Consider the following 19,196-nt stretch of genomic DNA (forward strand, 5'->3'; position numbering starts at 1 on the left):
GTGACACTACAGTACGTGTCTTGCAGGCAAGTGAATCTGTGAATAACTTGGGTAGGAGTTTCTCATTTACCTGCAGACAATAAAATAGACAGTTCCAGATCCAGGTAGAGTTCCATTCTGTCAATTTTAATTATCCAAAGCTACTAGAAAAATTATAGCACGCTGTATGTACTTTTGTTTAGAAAAGGGATAGCTTTTTTGTTGCTGTTGTTTGTTGGGGCTTTTTTGGGGGGGAGGGAGAGGATTGGTTGTTTTTTTGTTTTTGTTGTTGTTGGATTTTTTGTTTTTGTTGTTTTGTTTTGGCTGTCTGAAAATGTATGGAGCATTTATTTGCATTTTCTGTTTATTTTAGTGGCAGTAGTAGGTGAGAGGAATTAAAGCTCTCTCTGCCTGAGTCCTCACTCTCCCTATAGAGGAGGCAAAACAGTGGGAGAAGTGGGATGGTAATCTCTTCAGCTCCTACAACCAAAGTGGACAGGGACTGTGGCTCAGAGATGTATAAGTAAACAATTTCCTTTTCCCCTTCCCCATAGCACCCTATTTCATGCATATTCTATTCCCACTCTCTTTTGAATCCAATTTAGACAGTACTATTTGTGGTACATGACTTGGGGTTAAATGTCTAACCTAACCTGCTCATGTTAAACTGTCAAAGTGCCAGAGCAAAGCATCAGCTTTTCTTGTCCTGTTTTAACTCCCACCTTTTGCTCCCATCAGGCCTGCAGTGCTCTGGAAAGTCATCCATATGGTGTGAACATGTATACCACAGATAAGCTCTCTCATGCAGGAGTTTGCATTTCTGATGGCTTTTCTTGTACTGCTGAGCCTGCATTTTCCTTGTGGCATTTTGCCTGTCATTTTATGCTAAACCTGGAATTATGAAGAAGTCTCTTGGGCAAAAAATATTTTATCAAGAAGAGAAATGTGAAGAAATATGTTAAAGATACCTTTGACTGTAACTTTTACCATTAAAGTTTTTATTCTATTATTTGATAACAGAAAAAAAAAATACACTTGCAAATGATAAATCATTAACTGTAGGCCCATCAATATTGTGTTTTAAGGTGTCACTACAAAGCCAGCTAGAAATCAAATACATGTTGATTCACACTGCTGCACAATTGGTAACACATCCCTTCTCAGATTTGTACTGCAAACTGTTTTGCTTCTGCTGAGTACACTTAGGGTGGAAAAATGGATATGCTTTTTCTTTTTGTGTCTCTCAGTTACACGCAACATAGCACAAGAGTATCAACAAGGATCATGTATAGTGAAGGATATCTGATAATTAGGCCACCGTATAACATGGCTGTAATTTCACATAAGTTCTTCGTCCCAAAAGCTGTTCTCTTTTCTTGCCCAGGTAAGTCACACTGACACACTGCCCTTGTATCAAAAGTGCAAATAGTCATTTTTGATATTGTGCCACCACACCCAAGAGCAATGAAGAAAAAGCTTGTCTGATGATCTGACAAACGGATGAGAAAATTAAAGAGGGAGAAAGCAGTGCTGTTCAAATCTTCCTGCCACCAGAATGGGAAATACCACAGACTGATGCATGTGACAGCAGTATTGGAACAAGTCCAGAGCTGGCCACTGCATGCAAATCGCACTTCTTGGGAAGCTACATGGTTTTGAAATTCTCTCTCTTTTTAAATCAGAACAAACATTTGATGAAAGGTTGCAGCTGCACATGCACATTGCCAGTGACACTCTTCAGAGCACTCACAGGACAACCCTCCCAGACTACAACTTTTGTTACATCTGATCTGAGGCCAGACTCAAGACCTCCAAGTGAGAAGTCTTACCACTGAGCTATGACTGGTTTGAGCATGTGCAATTTTTCTCTTTCCAGCGCCTGGCAATTATGCAAAGACAGGCTTCACATGTACATCATCCAATCTTTTTTTTTGTCTATGTGCATTTAGTTCCAGTCACTTTGGTTCATAAAGTTAGATTCATGTTCTTCCCCATTTCATAGAGTCATAGAATTGTTAGAGTTGGGAAGGACCTTGAAGGTCATCTAGCCCAACTCCCCTGCAATGAATAGGAACACTTACATGTAGACCAGGTTGCCCGGAGCCTGGACCAGCCTATCCTTGAATGTTTACAGGAATGAGGCATCCACCACATCTCTGGGCAGTCTGTTCCACTGCTTCACTACCCTTATTTCCACCTTATTTGATTGTCCTGTTTCTCTCTTTACCCTCTGCTGAAGCCTCAGCCTCTGTAACAGGCCTTTCCCAGCTACACATTGAATGCAGGTGATAAGTTTCTCAGGAAAATTTATTTTTCAACAAACTAGTGTTTTACAATAACATTTCTCATGACAATCTTCCATCTCAGCCTTACTAAGAATTTCCACAGAGAAAGGCAGAAGCTTATCCTTACACTTCACTGATAACATTTAGTCTGTCATGCAGATAAAGTCTAACTAACTGGGTGTGCAAGCCCTTAAAGTTAAAACACTGGCTCTTTCCTAGGAGGCAGCAGTCTGTGTCAGGTAGGAAAGTTCCTGGCATCCCACCAAAGCCCATGGAAATTACTGTAATTTCAACAGGCTCTGGTTTAGATTCTGTCTGCACAAGCATTAGACAATACCAGTATAAGTTATACCTAATCGTATTAAAAAATAAAAATCATAGCATTTTAAAATTCAAGTGATTATTCAAGTGATTAGTGATTATTTTACTTTGGCACCTACATGGCTTATATCTAGCTTACTTCAGGAGTGTTCGCAAGAAGATTCAAACCTTGATACTGCATTGAAAACAAGAACAAGATAGATCTCTTCCTCGTGGGAACAAAATGGGATGATTTGTGCACCTACAAGAAGAAGATGGATGAATCCAAACAATCTCTGACCTGAGCTGGCCCAAAAATGCCTGGGCAGCAATGGACAGGTTGCTAGCCTGTGCCAGCACAACCTCTATACAGAGCAGGGAGGGAAGATAGGGTAGAGCTGTCATAGTTGAGACTCCCTCAGGCTGTTAGTGCAACGGACCATCACAAAAGGGCCACGGATGCTTTAGGATCCCATGGCCCTGAAACACTCCCTAGAAACTAACTGTCTTCCAATGACCCAATAGTCAAACCTGAAAAGATCAATTCATTAGTCTGCTACATTCTCCAGCGACCCAGAACCCAGAACTGCGACCCTAGAAACTTGGTCTGCTTGAGCTTCGTGACCAGAGACTCCCCAGATAACCACAACAGGTGATATAATAGTGTGTGGAATTGTTAGTCTGACTCCAGGCTCCTAACACTCCTAGTGAAGCCAACTGCTTTTTTCTTACAAGCCATCAGGAACAATGGCACTGAAAGCAGTAATTAAACTGAATGAACTTCCCAGAGTAGAATTGAACACAAAATTTCACAGTGCACCAAAACGTGTACCATGGTGCTTGGGGAATTGAGGTTTTTCTGCAACACTGAGCTCATACTTCTGCTTGAAATGGACATTGTCTGCATTCCAGTAAAGAAGCAGAGGATTGTACAAATTAGTGCTGGAAGGGACTGCAAGGGGTCACCTCATCCATCCCCCTGCCCCAAGGCAGGCTCAGCTCTAACCAAACCATTCCTGACAGATGTTTGTCTAGCCTGTTCTCAAAAACATCCAGCAGACATCCCACAGCCTCCTTCAGTGATAGCAGTAACTTATTCTGAGATTCCAGAACTCAGCTCAACATATGTATTGTCTTACTTCAAGTATAAGGATGAGGCATGCATCGACCTTTAAATATGCAGATGTGTTGCAATTTATCAAATGTTAAGAAAGCCCTCATCAATGCAAAGCTGATTGAACAGCATTTCACACACACTTCTACTGAAAGAGAGAGGACTTCCAGAGCAACTGACTACAGCTGATCTGCTCCGAACTAATAGACATGGCTCTGAACAACACTTCTCCCTCCACACCAACATGGATGCTTCTCAGGCACTTAGAAAGTACTTAGGATACACCTGAATGCACTCAAGTGCATTGGCTCTTCTTTGCTTTGCAGAGCAGCGTTCTCCTGCAACATCAATGGGGCTCAAAGCCTCACTCACTGGAAGGCTGAGTCTTGAAGGTACGCAAGGTGTCTGCTGTGGAACAATTCCCCACACTCTCACTTTGAAAGTTGCTAGGAGAAATTGGTGCAGATAAGATACTATTGTTTCTATCATCTCTATTCTCTGGGATACTCAAGGCCAATAGTAGTACAAGAGTTTCTTTACTGATATTCCTGTCCTCAGCCTTTTTTAGAACTTCTGACTTCCATTATACTTACTGGAGTGTAGGAGACAAAACCAAACCAAAACAACAACAGCAACAAAGCAGGTCTCACCTGATTTCAAGATGGGTTTTGGAAAAGAAAAAAAAAAAAGCATTGTCTCTTGATATCTTTGGGAGAAAAAAAAGGTTGTTTATTCTTTCATGTGGCTTTTCTCTTAATTAAATTGTCCCCAATACTGCGAGAATTGAAAGCAGTTAGAGTTTCATCATCTTTCCCTCAAAGCCAGTATGTGCTTGGCATTTTCTCCAAAATGAGCCTGAGGCACTCTGTAACATTTGTGGAATTCATTCTCCACAATGAATTTGTGGAATTTATTGTGCAGAATATAAATTAATAGAATGATTACCAAAATAGTCAATTGATTTTAGTACCATTAAGCAGGCTGTTCTTAGAAGGAGAAAGATAGGGTGACCAAGAAGCAGGTGCTAAAGCTTATAAAGAAGAACACACAGGAGTGGGAAAGAAGTTTCTCTGTGCCTGATGGAGTGACTGGTCTCATCCCTGTGAAACAAATGAGGAGTATGCACCATTCTTCTCCCTGTAAAGGCATGGTTAGGTGAGGCATGGTGAGTTACTCCCAGAGGTAGGTGCAATTCCTGAGTTTCACGAGTGCCCCGAATTCATCCTGTAGCACTAGCTGCGTAACACTCAGTGCCCCAAAGCTTCCCTCACACATGGCTGCAAGTTGCTTTTACAATATCAGTGACCTGAATATGTGAGAGCAAAACTCTCAGAGAGAATTAGATTCAAGAAGCATGAAGCTTCCCAGGAATCTGAAAGAACTGGCATTTAGGCCTTCATGGCCCGCTAGAGCCAGTTAAAAGGTCAGAAATAAAAGGTTATTGACCTGTAGATTTTCTTGAGACTCAGAGGGCACCATGACTTCAGCCCTAGAGTTCTTCTCACAACACAGAGATCACAAAGAAGTTTGTAGGTCACTGACCCCACAGCACATGAAATCACAAAAATGACTGGTAAATTTACTCTGCGTTTTATTAGACTGCATTGAATGTAAATAAATTACTAAGAGATTGTCACTAATTGGAAAGCTCATGAAAGCCATAAGCAACTCTCCTTTCTGGAAGAAATACTTAAGTACATTTCTGTGTCAAAACACCGGATCATAAGTGTCCTACTTGACTTTATAATATATGAATATATGTTGCTTGTCTGGGGTGAGGCAAAGTCTCTCTGAATCTGAGTTTAGTTTTTCCTCATACCCTTTAAACTGTGTCTGAACAGCTCCTGAAAACCTACACAGTTACTCTCTCTTCAAACAAATATAGCAATACAGGTCATATTATATATTACACACAAGAAGGGGTTGTTCTTGACACATTGCCAAGAAAGTTTGAGAATACAAGTCTGTATCACTTTGATCATGAAAGACAAGTGGCTCCAGTTATTTGCAATTGTATTTGACAGGATGGAAGTAAGATAGAAAGTCGAATGTTAAAGATCAAGGCTTTAAGAATATGCAAGCAAAATAGAATAGAAGAAGTAGATTTTCAAAAGGTCAGGGAAGGACTCAAATATAAATTTTATTAAACATCTGTTTGAAAATCTGTGCATGATGCAAGTGAACTCTTAACTGTTGCTGTACTCAAAGCACCCTCTCTAATTCTAGATAGCCACTCGCTGGCAACAGCAGATTTCCAGTGTTCAGCAGTGCTAATAGGCATCAAAATGCTGCCACAGCTTTGCGGGCACCTTTTCACACAGATTCTTGCCTTTTAGTGAAATCCTTACAGTCAGTAGAATTAGTCCTGATCCATGCTGATGGAAACAGAAGGAGAATCAACATCTTGTCCCTTCAAGTGGCAATCCTTGTAATCATCTTTTCTAAATATGATGGCAAAAGCTACTGCCTAAAGAAGTTACCCCAACTTTCAGATGGACTTTGAATACTTCACACACAAAGGAAAGCCTTAGAGAATGACATCAGAAATGGATGTTTGTTTTAGTGTGGATCTCCTAAGTAACTCAAACTTGCTTCACACCAAAAGCGTGTTATACAGGTGAAAGATTAGTAGTTTATCTAGCCAGCATGATGACTATTAGGATGGAGCTGAGCAAGAGCAAATTTCTTAAATGGAAATAGTTGCAATTTCTTAAAAGATTCAAAGATCTGATGAATTATTGTGTTTTTCTTCATATGAAGCTTAGGTTTAAAGGCAGTAGCATCCAATATGTTAATGAGACAGAAGCAGGCATTGTTATGACTGCTGTTTTATTGATATTCTCAAAGTAACCTTGCTTAATAACCCAAGAAGCACTACCCTCTAGCCATGAGAAGATATATCTGAAGCACTAAGTACTCAAGGACCTACTGCTATCAATTTCTTTACATGAGGGAGTAATGCAATGCAACACAGCACAGTGCACCTGCCATAGCCATGAACTCTTCCTCTCTGCTTGATGCCAGGGACAAGGACACGTTGCAAGTAACCAGTGAATAACATGCTAGCAGTCATCAAGTCATCATTTTTCTTACAGAAACTATACCTTCATGCGTTTTGATCTCATAATATAATTTGTCAAATGTTAACTGGTTTGTCCATTTTCATCAAAGGACACAATTTCAAACTACCTTGCTTTTAGCACAGAGGAGGAACAGGCATGGGAACCTGCAGATCAGCTGATGTGGAGTAACCTGTTTTCTACAGTGACTTACTTCTTCACATACTTTTTGGTTTGAGGACTTTCATGCTGTTGCTGCATTATGGACCATAAACTGCAGGGAAATCCATTTTCAGCTTGTATATCATGGAATCATAGAATGGCTTAGGTTGGAAAGCACCCCAAGGATCATCAAGATCCAACCCCCTGCCACAGGCAGGGCCACCATCCTCTACATCAAGTACAAAATCAGGTTTCCCAAGGCCCTACCCAACTTGGTCTTGAACACCTTCAGGGACAGAGCATCCACAACTTCTCTGGACAGCCTGTTCCAGCACCTCATCACTCTCTCAGTAAAAACCTTCCCCAATATCCAATCTAAACCTTCACCCCTTGAGCTTAAAACCATTCCTCCTTGTCATATCACTGTCTATCCCTGTAAAAAAGTTGATTCCCCTCCTTTCTATAATACATTTTAAAATACCAGAAAGTTGTAATGAGGTCTCCTGGCAGTCTTCCCTTCTACAGGCTGAACAAGCCCACCTCTCCCTCAGCCTGCCTTCATAGGGAAGGTGCTTCAGCCCTCTGATCATCTTAGTGGCCCTCCTCTGGACCTGCTCCAAGAGTCCACATCTTTCTCGTTGGGTGTCCCAGACCTGGACATGGTACTCCAGATGGGTCTTTATGAGGGCAGAGTCGAGAGAGACAACCACTTCCCTGTCCCTACTACATGATAAGCAGCAGTCTTCAGTCAGTTCTAGTCACATACCTATGAATTCTTAGCCTACGACATCAATCTTTCTATGATTCATCTAAGGAAAACAGTTTCAGCTATCTCTTTTTCTTCCTCTAGTGAAATTTTGATCATAGTTACTTTGAAATCAAAGTTCACATCAACATTTGCCATGTGAAACGTGGAATAATGTATTAAAACATGAGGACTTGCTGTAGAGATCTCCAAGATAAAAATCAGTGACACACACTATTGCAGCAGAGGCTGACATATTCTCTGACCTGCTTTTGCTTTGAACAGTTGGGTCTGAGATGATTGTGGAGAACAGGACGCTCCCATCAAGTTCCAAAAAAACTCACATGACTGGGTACTCATTTCAAAATGAGTCCTAAAGAATCAATAGCTCCGTTTTGATTATCATAACCCTCTGCAGCAGAGTAAAAGCAGTCACCAAATGTATCTGCATCTCATCTTTGCATTTATTTCTTTCACTCTGACATCTAACAGTCCTCACTGTTTGTTCCTCTGTGCTAGACATCTTCCTCTGGGCATAAGAATCTTTTGTTCCGTGTTGGAACATCTCCATGCACAAGAAAGATCTTGTTCTGTGGGACATAATATCTAGACATACGGCATTAGAACAATAAGAAGTAAATCTTGCTTCTCTTTTATTTCATAATAGCAAGAGATGCTGAAGCCATTAAACCTAGCTATGATGTGAAGCCAGCAGGCCTGGTTCTCCTCCTTTTGCGTTGTTCCCACCACTTAGTTCTGAATGCCCCTTCCCTGTCCCACCATACTCATGGATCTTCTCTTTTCCTTCCACAATTTGGCCGTTAGTAGAAGCTGAAAGCATTCTTCTCCTCAGTCCATTATTTACTATCTGTTTTCAGGTTGCATTCAAGAGCAGAGCTGGCTGAGAGATACCCTCAAATAACAGAAAAAGCAATAACAATAACCCTCAAAGAACAGAAAAGGAGTGAGAGCACTCTCCTAAAGAAAGATTATCACATTCCTTCACAGCTGTTTCAATTACCTATTTTCCTCCTGCTCTCTAAACTATTCTCAGACCCATGCTCACAGGTTGTGGATTTGGGCAGCACTGCTGCTGGCCATTAGCCCAATTGGGCTATTCCCAGGCAGCAGCACTGCTTAATAATTCTTTAAACAGAAGTAAAGTTTCATTCTTGTGTATTGTGGAGGTGACTGGGGCAGTAGAGGTATTTTCACACAGATTCATCTAACAGCACTAGTATAGAACTATTTAAACTGTTCTCTGAATTACAGTAACTGGTCAAACCTGTTCTCACAACTTCTGGCTTTGAGAGCAAGAAACTGAAACCAGGGAAGCTGCTGCTCAAGGAGATCTGATGTTTCAAATGGATTTTATATCAATTTAAATTTTCTCTAGGCAACTATAAATTATTTTAGGGATAGGGCAGAGTCCTACATCTATCTGTTCAACTCAGTTGTCATTCTCGGTTTGTAACATTCAGTGCAATTTTTTTTTCCCACCTAAGAAAAACATATCAGTGTAAGCAAAGTGCATATTCCCACTAGGTATTTTAACATAAGCTGTTAATGACTTGTGACTTCCTTATGCAGTCAGGCAGAGAAGACTTGTTTCACACTAAGCAGGTAAGCAAAATTTAAACCAGATGGTTCCAACAAGGAGGAGTTCTGAGAGGAGCAAGATTAACATAATTTTATATACCTAAGCAGGGGCCCCAAAGCATGGGAGGAAAGTAGCAGTACACTGACAAACTTTGGTGCTTACTTGAGAGGCAAGAAAAGGAGCTCACCACCTAGAGTCCTAGAAAAATGTTATTCAATAGGAAATTTTTGCAACTACTTACAGACATTGACCCTGAGCATCCATTCAATCTAACAAGGCTCTTCCTGCTTGTACGGTTGAACTGTAAAGACACACTGCAAGGCATTAATCACATAATAAGGAGAAATCAGCCATAAAAAGGAGGCTGCTTTAAATTTCGTGAGCCATCACGTGAGTCCAATTTCACTTGCCTTCACAATTCAAAAAAAACAGCACTACACAGGTACATTAACTTAAACAGTTTTCCTTTTGGTAATAGCAGCTTCAGTTGAAATGGAAGGATGTTGCAAATGAAAGCTTTTTGTAACACCTTACCAATCCTTCACATCGCTCCAAGAGGGAGCAGACTGGTAATTGCAATCAAACTTAAATCTGGTTCCAGTAATTAAAGGGATCACATAAATCTTCTACTCACTGGCATGAGATTCTGTTTACTAGTTAATTAAAGACTGTTTCTTAAGCCCTTTCAGAACAGACATAAAAAAGAAAAACAAAAAAAAAAAACAAAACAAAACGCAAGGCTGAAATTATTGGTTCGGTTCTAACCAGGAACAAAATGTTAATTTATCCATTAGTTCATGTGTGCCTGTATTTTTGAAATGTCTTGTTTCCTTTGATATTGCTGAGGGTGAGGAAGAAAGCGTATGCTCCCTAATGGCCCAACAGTCACAGCTGAGCTTGCCCTCAGCAGGGCAGTGGGCAGCAGACGTCATGGCAGGTCACTGTATTATCAGTGAGGTTGGGAAGCCTGCATGTACTCCAGGTCTCCAGTAAGTATGAGGGAAAGGACTGTAAGGGGCAGATTATCACATTTGTAGTATTAGCAAAACATAATGGCCGTCAGGCTGAATAAGAGGAAAATATTTATGTGGTGTCTTCAGATGTTAGCATTATTAGACTTTAAATAAATTTTCCTATGTTCCATCCTAGCCATTGAGTAAAGGTGGTCCAGCAATCTGACTGCTTTTTCAAGGCTCTGGAAGAGAAAGGTTTGTTTCCTTCCTATGCCACAAACTTCTTTTTGTTGCCACTTGATACTATAACACAAGGGAAAATACAAACTAAATCTTACACCTATGTGACACTGTACTGAAGCTGCTGCTCAGCAAAACTGCCTTGTATACACAAGTCTCTCTTTACCAATGCATAGCACAAATCCTCCCCTTTTGGACCCAGTATAAGAACAAATACGCCAGAAACCATTGGATTTCTTGGAAACATGTCAGTGGACATCATATGGATACTTCAGCCAGAGGAACAGATTTGGGCCATACTTGAATCTTAACATTAAACTGCAAAATCAGACTTTCCAAATCCACTTTCTTAAAATATTTTGCTAGGGTAAGTTCTTGCAGCCCCTGTGCTGAGCTGCCTGCTGGGTGTCAGACAGGATAGAGTCCTTCTCCTGCCCCAAGCCAATAAGCAACACCACACTTGGGTTAGCACAGTTCAAGCACAAGCTGCTGTAGCTTCAGTTAACATGCTCTGGTCCTCAACCAGGCTTAATGCCTCACATTTATTTATCATGTTATCAACTCACACACAGCTTTCAGTCAGCTCAGGGCATGAACAGAAGTTACGATCTTGCCACTGCATGTTATAGAGACTTGGCATTTCTCTCCAGTCCACTGTTAAGAAAAATCTCCAGCATCCTTCCCAGAAATGTAGGATTCTTGAGGCTTGAATAATATTCAATTTCACGTTACAACTCTACCTTACTGCTGGGATTGAAAAGATTTATTCATTTTCAATGCATGTCTGTCCTGCCCTATGTAGCTTCATACAGCACCTTTATCAGAGAGCTGTGCTGAGCATACATAGATATTGCAAAGGACAGCTAAGGATGAGGGCAGGGAGTGTTTTGTAGGTATACACCTGTATTTACACATGCACATGTACACAAAGGCTGATATGTTTTGATTCAAGAAGGGGAGGAAATGTGAGCATAATGGGTCTTTGATTCAAATGAAGTTTTCTAAATCCCCATTCCCAATTCTTCTACCCACGCACACCAGTTTTCCCTTCCCACAAGTGCTCTCTCCTGCTTGGGTGGTCCTAACCTTCCATGGAGAGTGCTGGAAAGGCAATGCATACTCCTGCCCCATCTCCTGCACACAGAGGGCAAAACACTGTGTACTGCAAGAACCACGTGTTATAAAATAGTTTCACAAGAATAGCTCTCAACTACTGCAGTAAATCAAGCAGATAGCCATGAAACTAGGATAAAATCTGATTCAAAAGCATCTTAATCACTGCCATTGCACATCTGAATCATCTGCTTTTTGATCTTATTCTTAAATCTTGATGAGCATTTTGGAATAGGTGTTGCATGAAAAGAGTTCCTGAGACACAGAGCACCTCATATGGTGGTGCTCTGTACCGGCTGTGTTCATACTGCTGGACTTCAGTGGTCCCTCTGCATTTCTCCTGGCTCCTGCCTCTCACATCCATTTTTCCTGCAATCCTATTCTCCTATTGTCATTTTCCTCCCACTTGCACATCTTCTTATCCTCCACATGCTCCTGGCCCTTGGGAAGTGTCTTTCCCTTTCAGGCAGGTTAGCTTTTGGAAGGCTCTACCTCAGCCTCCTACCCACATAACTCCTTTCAGTCATTCTGCTTGTTTAATCCTCCCCTTGGACTCCTTTCCCATCCATAGCAGGGAAGTGTGACAGACAAGTAAATCTTCAGCTGTCGTCACTTCTATCCTGGTGAGAAGAAGGACTCACAACTCAGCCTTTTCCCACACCAAAGCAAACTACAACCCATGGGCTACACGTTTGCCAGTACATTAAACCACTAATCTGTAGTATTTAACTATTACAACAGGTCTTGGCATTCTTTCTGACAGGGCCAGCTAGCACTCTCCTAGCTATTACAGATTTATATACGTTATTGATTGTTTAACAAGTTCTGTGCTTCTAACAGGATGCTTTACTTCTTTGTTGCATGCTTTCCTAAAGTAATGGTCTGTTGTAATTAACTGACCAAAGACTGATCACAAAAAACAGACCCTACTGTGGTTAAAGCTGGTGAAGTGCTATGCCATGCAACTCCTTCACAACAGCTTGTTTTGTTTGTGTAAGTCATTCCAACGCCCAGCATCAATCACAAGGTGAAAGATGCTGACGAAGGCCAACTTTCGTAGCCTTTCTTCATCCCACTACTTTCTCAGCCCTTTCTTTCTCCTGTGGGAAACAAGCAGCTTTCATCCCAAATTCTCCCACAAGTACATTTCCCAGCAGTGCCTAACAAAGATGGAGCACAAAGAGGTCACAGAGCATCCCCCCTGTATGACCAAGTGATGTTCTACTGAAGTGGCCAGATACTGCCTGAACTCCTCTATGCTGACAGCAGATACAGTCAAGCAGTGGTAGCCACTTTCCATTGAGACTAATCAAAACTCCATGATGAACGCGACAAAAAGCATTCACCTATTCATAGCATGTCTTCAGCATTTAGAAAATCAAGTATAAGGCATCAGCTACATAAAAATTCACAATTGTGGGGGAAAAAAAGAGTATATATCATGAGGGCTACTCAAGACAACTGCTTCACAAACTTGGGAAAGAGAGTCCAGCCTGGCCTTGAATGCTTCCAGGGAGGGGGCATCCACAACCTCCTTGGGCAACCTGTTCCAGTGCATCACCACCTTCTGTGTGAAAATCTTCCTTTTAATATCTAACCTAAACCTGCCCTGTCTCAGTTTAAGACCATTCACAGAATCACAGAATCACAGAATTGTAGGGGTTGGAAGGGACCTCCAGAGATGATCGAGTCCAACCCACCTGCCAAAGCAGGTTCCCTACACCAGGTCGCACAGGTAGGCGTCCAGGCAGGTCTTGAACATCTCCAGAGAAGGAGACTCCACCACCTCCCTGGGAAGGAGGGAGGTTCCCCCTTGTCCTAGCACTGCAACCCTCATAATCCATGCCTTGGCTGTGTGCCTGGTGCCATGGTCTCTGCCTGCCTTCCATGGCTTGCTGACTGGAACCGTGGACCCTTCCTTCCTGCCTTGGCTGGCTGACTGGAGTCATGTCTCCTGTCTGCCTGCCATGGCTGGCTAGTTGGAGTCCTGGCCCCTGCCTGCCTGCCTTAGCTGGCTGGCTAAAGTTATGGCCCCTGCCACTCTGCCTTGGCTGTCTGGCTGGAGTCATGGCCCCTGCCTGCCTGCCTTGGCTAGCTGGCTGGAGCCTTGGCCCCTGCCTGCCTGCCATGGCTGGCTGACTGGAGTCATGGCCCCTGCCTACCTGCCTTGGCTGGCTGGCGAGAATCGTGGCCCCTGCCTGCTTGCCTTGGCTGGCTGGCTGGAGTTGTAGCCCCTGCCTGATCCTTTGGCTGGCTGCAGTGGTGCCGCTTGCATTATTCGGATGGAGCCGTGGCCTCGGAGCCGTGGCCTCTGCCTGCCTCGGCTGCTTGTCTGACTGGAGCCATGGCCCGTTCCTTCCGGCCTTGGCTGGCTGTCTGGAGATGTTGTCGTTGTCTGCCAGTCTTGGCCTCTGCATTTTTGGGCTGGAGTCTTGGTTGCTGTCTGCCTGTTTTGGCTGGCTGTCTAGAGTCATGGTCTCTGCCTGTCTGCCTTGGCCAGCTGACTGGAGTCATCGTCGCTGTCTGCCAGTCTTGCCTGGCTGGCTGGAATTTTGTCCTCTGCATTTTTGGGCTGGAGTCTTGGTTGCTGTCTGCATGCCTTGGCTGTGTGTTTGGAGCTGTGGCATTTTCCTGCCAGCCTTGGCTGGTTGGCTGGAGTCGTGGCCACTGCCTGCCTGCCTAGGCTGGCTGACTTGAGGCATGACCCCTGCCTGCCTGCCTTAGCTGGCTGGCTGGAGCCGTGCCCCTGCCTGCCTGCCTTGGATGGCTGACTGTATTCGTGGCCCCTGCCTGCCTGCCTTGGTTGGCTGACTTGAGCCGTGGCCCCTGCCAGTCCCTCTGATCATCTTACTGGCCCTCCTCTGGACCCACTCCAAGAAGTTGACTTCTTGTTAGACAGTGCCTTAACATATACCAAAACAAAACAAAACAAAACAAAAACAAACAAACAAACAAAAACAAAAAATGCCCAATTAGTCGTGTCTCTGAAAATTTGTTATGAGGAGAAACTGCCCCAGCATGGTCTGAACAAATCGGACATGACCAAGGATTGTTTAATTCATTTTTTCTTTGTTTATTTTATTATTCTGAATCCTGGCTGGCGTCACAGCCACTTCCTGATGACATTTGTTCGATGGGTGGAATCATGGCCCCTGCCTGCCTGCCTTGGTTGGCTGGCTGGAGCCGTGGCCCCTGCCTACCTGCCTTGGCTGGCTGGCTGGAGTCCTGGATCATGCCTGCCTGCCTACCTTGGCTGGCTGGCTGGAGTCTTGGCCCCTGCCTGCCTGCCTGCCTGCCTTTGTTGGCTGGCTGGCTGGCTGGAGTCGTGGCCCATGCCTGCCTGCCTTGGCTGGCTGGAGTCGTGGCCCTGCCTGCCTGCCATGGCTGGCTGGCTGGAATCCGGGTTCCTGCTTCCATTGGCTGGAGTCGTAGTCCGTTGTGTCATCGGCTGGAGTCGTGGTCCCTGCCTGCCTGCATTGGCTGGCTAGCTGGAACCATGGCCCCTGCATTCCTGCCTTGGCTGGCTGGCTGGCTGGCTGGAGCCGTGGCCCCTGCCTGCCTGCCTGCCTGCCTTGGCTGGCTGGCTGGAGTCCTGGCCCCTGCCTGCCTGCCTTTGTTGGCTGGCTGGCTTGCATCACAGCTGGTGTTCTGTTGTCCCGTATTGGGACAACAATTGGTGTTGGTTTCCCGTATTTAGAGCTTTTGTTAGGGTGGTGGCTCATGGCATCATAAAGCCTTGGCTATGTATGCCTTAGAATGTCCCTTGAGAACTAAAACATGGCTGCACTGGAGGATTGGGTGACTTTGTCCTGACAGTTGCCCTATGTGTCACCACTGGGATTCTGAGGGGCTCCATTTTCATGCCATTTCTCTATACTGTTTTTACGGTTGATTCCAATAAAGATCTGTTAGTTGTATCAATGAGTTTGTGGATGATGCTAAGCTGGGAGGAGTTTTGACCTCCTTGAGGGTAAAGAGGCCTTGCTTTGAGATCTGGACCAAATGAGGGTGGTTCCCATCTGCAGGAAGAAGGGCGAGCACTGGGTTCTGCACCTGGGATGGGGTGCCCTGGCTCTGTGTGCAGACATCAGGGGTGAAGTTCTGGAGTGCAGCCTGGCAAAAAGGGATCTGGTTTGACGGCAAATTGCATCTGAGGCGGCAGTGCGCCTGGCACTCAGAAGGGTCAACCATACCCTGGGGTGCGTCAGGTCCAGCACTGGCAGGCGAGGGAAGCGGCCGTCCCGCTCTGCTCTGCGCTGTGCGGCCTCGCCTGCAGCGCTGGGTGCAGGTTGGGGTGCCACTCCATAAGATGCGAGGAGAGAGTGTCCAAAGGAGGGCTCCAGAGATGGAGGAGGATCTGAGGGCACAGTGTTTGAGGAGCAGCTGAGCACCGTGGCTGTGCTCAGCCCAGAGCAGAGCAGGTTGAGGGCAGCCCTCATGGCGGCTGCAGCTCCTCACAGGGAGCGGAGGGCAGCGCTGAGCTGTGCTGCCTGGTGACAGCGACAGGGGAAGCCCATTCCATGCCCACCACTCTCTGGTCCTGTGTGAAGCCAGAGGTTCGAACTGATGACCCTAGGTCTCTTCCAACTGCTCCATGAATGCCTCCATCCGCACACCCCATGCTTCTCACCCATAGCATCAAAATTGGGCAGTGGCTCTCCCAGCTGTCTCTCTCCCTCCCAGCTTCTAGCAGTGCCCTCAGCTGCTGCACAGCAGGCAGGGCAGGGCATCATGATCTTTCACACTCTGGGAAAAGTCCGTTGTTTGTACAACAAACTGAGCATGCGAGGGAATACACAAAGAGAACTTATAGGTACACATCAGGTGAGTAAAAAATAAATGGGAGGCTGTACGGCTGGCCTGCTCTTGTGGCTAATGAAGAGTTGGAGAAAGGGGCATTTCTATCAGCTCAAGCCAATTTGCTGACAGTGGCAGCAGCTGATCACTTCCTATATAAAAGACCTGCAGTGACACAAGGGGTGCTTTGAGGCTTGTGAGCTGCGTTTACCAGGAGCACAAGCATCCAGCTGTCCCAGAACCTTTTATCCAGGATCACAGATGAAAGGCATGGTTCAGCTAAACCAGGGAGGACATACACAGCTCTGATGACTAACCCTTTTAAAGCTGACAAAACACTCGCTAACACAACACATCTGATCTCACCTTATGACACGAGCATTTCCAGGGTTTTGCAAAGTTATCCAGAAACAGCTAGATGCAGAGTAGAGCCAAACACAGCTTCAAACAAGCTGATAGCCATGAGCCACATGAAAAAGGGGCTAAAGCTGTGCTATTCAGGTAGAGAGAGACTGTAGCAGATGCTCTGGGGATTAGTAGTCTGGTGGACACAGTCTCTGTACCATGTTCAACAGCAGTTTATAAGCAAATACCATCTATAGCACCTTACATGGAAATTGAGTATTTATAAAGCAAGAGGGTTCTACTTTGAGATAAGAATTGCCTGAAGAATCAGACCTGCTTCTTTCTTCCGTTTGCTCAGTACCCCTCTGCACTGCAGCGTGGGATAACACCTTGATTCAGCTCTAATACCAGCTGTGCCCTAAACTCGGCTGCTTCCTATCAGTTCTCCTTGGCTAAACAGCAACCTTCCTGATGGCAGAACCATTGTTCCTGGCCTGAGACCACTATCTAAAAAGCCAGATCACCTAACTCTATCCTTTGGCAAGACCCTTCCTGTTAGTCTTGCAGGACAACATCCCTGTAAACATAAAGGTGAGTTCCCACAGGCAGCAGTACACAGCAGCCCCAAATCCTGTCAGTGGAGATACCAGGAGGCAGTGGATGATAGGACGTAGAGAAATCCCACAGCCCCCTGCAGCCCAACAAGGCTTCCCTGCTCTCAAGGAAGTAATTTTGCTCATTCCCAAAGCCATTGCTGAGATGTGTTGTGATGAGGTGCATTGAAATCTGGTGGAAGACCCTGTAAACATAAGCATCAAATATTAGTTTATGTGTGTGATTCTAACTTACATAGATGTTCAATTGCAGTTGAATAATATGGCCAACCATAAACTTTACTTCTGCATCAGAGCATGGCATACAACCCACAAATTCTGCACAGCAATTACTAAGTATCTAACAAACTTAATTGAGTAAAGAAGTATGAAGTAATTTACTAAATGTCTAATGAAAAAAGAAATAAAAATTAAAAAAAAAAAATTAGGAGCTGTCCTGGTAGAAATTCCAGTGGCTTTGCTTCCTTCAGAGATACAGATAAAGGTTTTTAGGGTAATAGGGCAGACACTTGAAGAAACGGCAGCGTTGGCTATGCATATAGACTGGGGAATGAGATGCTGGAGAGCAGCCTCTCTGAAAGATGTCAAAAGGTCTTTGCTGACAGCAAATTGAACGTGAGTTAACAGTGTGTCCAGGCAACCAGGAGGGACAACTGTACCCTGGGGCACATTACACACAGCAGGTCAAGGGAGGTGATAGTCCCACTCTACACAACACTGGTGCAACCTCACCTTAACTATTGTGTGCAGTTTTGGGCACCACAGTACTAACAGGACATAAAACTATTAGAGCATCTCCAAAGGAAGCCTGCAAAAATAATGAGGAGTCTAGAGGCAAAGACATGTGGATCATCTCATGTCCCTTGGTTTGTTCAGCCCAGAACAGAAGAGGCTGAGGAAAACTCTCACGAAAACCTACAGCTTCCTCATGTGGGGGGAATGGGAGTGCAGATGCTGATTTCTCTGGTGATCAGTGATAGAACCGAAGTGAATGGTGTGGAGTTGCAACAGGAGAAGGTCAGGCTGAATATCAGGAAAAGGTTCTTCACTGAGAGGGTGACTGGGCACTGGAGCATGCTCCCTCAGGATGTGCTCATGGCACCAAGCTTGTAGGAGCTCAAGCATTTGGACAGTGTTCTCAGACATGGGCTCTGATTTTTGGGTGGTCCTGTATCAACTCAGAATATTCTATGGTTCTAAGTACACGTTGTCTCCCATGGTATCCAGATACTGCCAGAAACAGAACCTAAACTTGGTGATGAAAGAGATTTGTCATTTATTTAACCACTCATTTTAATTCTTAGTCATGCCTTATGTACTTTTTCAGTCTTAGGGGTGAATCTCATATTCAAATATACAGTTTCTAACAAGTACTGATACTTTAAAATTCATGGGCCATTATTAGAAGTACAGGACAGACGGCCCTGTTGCACATGTGTTATCCACTGAGGGAGCTGGCACTTTATTCCATGCCACACCTGTGCATAAATTTAAAGGTTTGAATAAACCGTATGTTTTCCTCTCTGGCACTGTATTTCCTGTATGATTCACACATGTGATAGGCCAGGCTATCATTGCAGACTACTGCCTCTTGTACTATGGAGGGGAGTAAATTTTGCATGTCTTGCAGAGGTGTGAAGGCTTAAGGTCTCACTATACATACTGGATGTCCAGTAGGAGAAGTCTTCCACGTTCAGTACCAAGCAAGTGGAATTTGAATCCATGATAGGATAAAAGCCCTCCAAAAAGGGAACAGATGGCCCTCATGAGACCAATGAGTCGGTATGTTGATGCCCAGTTCTACAGTAAGCAGCCCAGACCTCTGTACACTGAGAACCCAAAGAGTTCCTGTCCAGCATAAAGCTCACCATGAGCGTGGCAATTGATGCA

Source organism: Lagopus leucura, unplaced genomic scaffold (assembly GCF_019238085.1).
Source record: "Lagopus leucura isolate 7727_CA_CO unplaced genomic scaffold, USGS_WTPT01 Super-Scaffold_100014, whole genome shotgun sequence".
Classification (NCBI taxonomy): domain Eukaryota; kingdom Metazoa; phylum Chordata; class Aves; order Galliformes; family Phasianidae; genus Lagopus; species Lagopus leucura.